Consider the following 4711-nt stretch of genomic DNA (forward strand, 5'->3'; position numbering starts at 1 on the left):
CGAAAATATTAATTTTACTTATAATTGTTTGTTTTATAGTTATTTATATGTGCATACAAATGTCTTTCGTGATTTTCAATTTTAAATTCATAGAAAAAATGCATTATAAAATAGCTTACATTTCAATGTTACAAAAATTACTAAACTAGCATATTTTAAAATCACGGATTGCAGGGTCTAAATAATACATACATATTAAAATTTTATGCACCCATTACATATTATTGCATGAAATATCCTGCTTTTTTAAAGCTTTGCTTTGTGTCACATCGGTTAAACGTCAAGAAATAGAGAAATAAGTCCTATTACTTCCAGCAAGGCCATACAATGAGACAAACAGATGGAAAATATATTTCATGACATCTCTTCTATAGGTTATAAACTATTTTATTTGCCTGGGTCTTTTTTTTCAAATCTCGATTAATTTGAAGTGACAATTAATACTTACTTTATATACATGTAAAGATATTTAACTTAAATATCATAAATATGTTTAAAATTGACAAATAATTCGCGAATTTTTACATATTATTTCAGTTTGTATATGTTTGGTCATTTTCAGTCATTGATCTTTGACATTTAATTATTTTAATTTTGACCATAGAAATGTCTACGACCGGGGGAAAATTATTACTTGATATTACATCTTTCCAAAAAAGTACAAATAAGGCGTAAGGTAGGGTGGTACATTAAAATCAATTTTTTATGGTATTGTCACTCCACTATTAAGCGGCTGCAAAAATGTCACCTTGATACTAACATTATTATCTGGTACAGTGGTTTGGGGGGGGGGTGTTTGCTGTTTTTTCAGATCTGATATAGAATTTTTAGAAACTCTTGTTATTGCAACCTTGTCCAAATTTTAATCTATGATATCAAATAAATTTTGTTCAATTATATATCATATATAAAGCAATAATTAGCTTAATGGAGAACTATTATACATGTTCTTTGTGGTGAAAGTTTCTTTTCACCGGCGTTTGTTAATTTGGCACTTGTCAATGTCATTTTGTTCTGTTTTTCTCAAGAAAAGAAGCCAACATTAAAAATGCATGCTATAAAGAATTAAATGGTAAACAGCTTTGATATGTTTCATTGATGTCCAAATCTTTTTTCCCTTAAAGAAATAATCCGGTCTTGTAAACAAATGTTATAACTTATGAAAATGGTATAAACTTTTGTTTTAAGGATTTCCAAGTATAGTTGTACTATATTATCATTAGGAATATTGCATCACGCCTCTGGCAAACAGTTTCTCATTTCGTTACACATTCATTTTTGTTTCTTGTATTAAAATATTTGAAAAAATACAATTGCAATAAGATCTGTGATAGATATCAAATAAACACAATTATTACACAGTCTCTTTATACTCCCTTTTGTGTAATTGTACTATCATATTTAAGTCCTGAACAGTGGACATGCCTGGTCGCCTTCTTCAAGCACACTTTTCTCCAATGTGGAAAAAACTACACGTAACTCAGAGCCAGTTACTATCGGTTTTTTTGGTGTTCGTCTTTGGTATATTGAAATTCAAATTCCTATTATTCATATCCAAAATTATTTTGATGTAACAAACTGTACAATGTAGATATCATAAGATTATCAAGAGGATTGCTGACGCCACAAAAATGATATCACGGAAAATTCTATGCTTCTAGGATAATGATTACATACCATACACGAAAATAAATTGTCATATCTACACCTTAAAAGAGTTTCTCAAATTAGCTAAGGAATTCTTGATTATGATAGTTATCACCAAGAATAAATGTGAAATTGGCATAACATATGCAACTTTGGGTAACAATTATTACTTTAACCGAGTTTTTAAAAATTATAACCTGTTATCAAAATAATGAAAATGGCAGGCGGTTGGGCGAGCTGCCAGCTGCCAGATGGGTACACCTATTGTATGGATAACTCCTCCTATCGTTTTTAAGATAGAAAGTTATTGAGTTAAAGATAAATTGTATATTGTAACAGAGGTGTGGATATAACTAGAATTTTGATTTTTGATGTTTAATAAAAAAAAAAAAAATAACTAGCTGTTAAACTTTATAGTCATTTTCGGCAAGATAGTGCGTAAAAAGTACGCCATTTCTCTGGATACGTAGTGTTTATCACTTAAGGTTCAACCGTCACCAACTCTCCTTAAGTCCTGAGATTTGACCTCAAAATAATGCACTCTCTTTAAAGGATTTGAGTTGAGGAATAAGTTGAGGGATTTGAAAATTTTCGTGACAGTGTAGCCAGGGTTGATCAATGGATTTTACTGTAGATACTTTTCACAGAAAAGAAAACCCGGTTTGCTGTCACATTGACAGTTTTTCTCTTCTTTGAAATGTAATTAAGTAAATATGCCCAAGTCGGATTTGAACTCGTAAACTGCTGTTCTGATACCTTAACCACTGAGCTATGGCAATATTCAAACAAATCGATGGGTACAAAAACTTCAACAAAATATTCAAAACACCATCTTGTAGTGTCATTTAAAGTATAAATCTTGATGTAAGGTACCTTAAAGCTGCTGGTCAAATGTTTTGTCAAATGCTTAAACAGTATCAAATATTTTCCATGCAAACCATTAAACTTAGAAAGTTGTAGACTTTCACCTATTTGCACCGGCGAAATCGGTCTCATTTTAGAGATATTTTATATTTATAGTTAATAAAATAGTTTCTGAATGGGAGCACAAAAAATGCATCAGGGAAATGTTTAGAAAAGGGAACTGTTTGGTTTCGTCCTCCGATTGGTTGGGTTTATTCAACCAGCATTTTATTCATCGTTTGTAAACAAAGTTACTTTGGAAATACTACTGAAAAATGTACACAGGTTTATTTTTTTATAATTTGTCGATTTGTCGAAACTAGTACAATGCCTGTTATTATACACATACTATACGAAATGGTTTTAAAGCGTATGTAAGAGTTGATAGAACATCGGACCAATCAGCTTTAAAAGAAGGACCAAAAGTCATTTGTTTTCTCAAAAATATTTGACAGCTTCAGTACTTTGCCCTCTTAAGTTAGACAATTGGTGTTACACCTGTTAAAGTAGAAACTTAAAAATGAGAAAGATTATGTTATTGAATATATCAAAATAAGTGTTTTGAAAGCCATTAAAGCTAATTTTTCTTTACAAAGGATGTTTTTTGTTAATTTGGTAGGTGTTAAAAGAGTAAAAAACAGATTTATTTTTGAGATTTCGTAGATTTATAAGGAGAATGTTATTTATATACGAACATTTCTATTCATGCGAGCGGCTATGATCATAACTTCCTTTATGCTCATTGCTTTAGTAGTCGGGCTCTGTTTTGGACTTTTTCTAAAGAAACGCCATCAAAGTGAGTAGAGATATAACTTTAAGATAATGATAAGTGTTTCAGGTTTTCGATGTAAAAAATGTAATGAAGTCATGAATTTAAATTTTTAAATTTTTAAAATTTCATCAACTAAGAGATATTTTCAGGTTAAAAGGTAGCAAAAAATATTTCCATCTTAAAGTGGGACTTATTTAAGATTAAAAAGACTTGGATTGATATATAGGGTTTTTCATTTCTTTCATGTTTTTTTTAGTACGTTAGGAAAGGGAACCAAATCGCATGATCAAAAATGTTTGTTCTACTCAATATAGATTAAATTTTAAAAAATGTCAAAATGAAAATGTATAATAATCAACATGTAAATATTTTAACGTAACTCCTTCTTGTTATAGATATTGAAATGTTTCAATCTTAAACAAATTTAACGAAGTACATATATTGGAAAGACACATTGAACAATGAGTTTTCTATTTCTAACCTCTCAGGAACTATTTACATGTATATTGGGTAAAACTTGTACATTTCAAAAAATATTTCAGTTATGTTTTGTTTAAATTTGTTTTAATAAAACTTAATGACATTTAAAAACAAACTGTTAAGAACATCTTTGAAACATTTTCCAATATAAATACAATGCTCTGGTAAGTAGTTAATGAAATGACAATACTTATACTTCAATGGTATTCTTTCTATTTTTCATTTAGCAACTAGATTAATACAAAATGGTATAAGGAAATACATAATTTTACCAAACTATGATATATGATATGATTACGTTTATAATCTTCTGAGAGAGAGAGACAGAGAGAGAGAGAGAGAGTGAGAGAGAGAGAGAGAGAGAGAGAGAGAGAGAGAGAGAGAGAGAATACGCTAAAATTTGCGTAACAAAATGATAAATAGGTTTGGGGGAAGTTTGATTGTCAAGTAATAACAAGGCATTGAATTGTGTTTTTTAATCAAGAGACCAGTGAGTCTTTTTTTAATAATTACATCATTATATTTAAAATCTCATTTGAAAAAAAATATCAATTGCAAATCGACGATTTCACTCTTGTGAATATAAAGACGACACTTTTGAAAAAAAAAAATAATATTTTGTTGTTCAATAATATACATGTATATGTTCTTCAATATAATTCATTAGAAATATATTGTTTAATCAATATTCTTCCTGAAATTTGATCTTCTATATCAGATTGTTTAATAAATGAGATGTTTTGTATCAAATGTAATTAAATTTGGTCCAATGGATCTGGATGAGAAGTCAAATATATGAAAAGTTCACAGACCGACGAAATTACGGACGGACAGAAGGATAGACAACCGACAACAGTTGATCAGAAAAAATAACGTCATTTGAACCTTCCGTTTAGGTGACCTAAAGAT

Source organism: Magallana gigas, chromosome 5 (assembly GCF_963853765.1).
Source record: "Magallana gigas chromosome 5, xbMagGiga1.1, whole genome shotgun sequence".
In the NCBI taxonomy this organism is placed as follows: domain Eukaryota; kingdom Metazoa; phylum Mollusca; class Bivalvia; order Ostreida; family Ostreidae; genus Magallana; species Magallana gigas.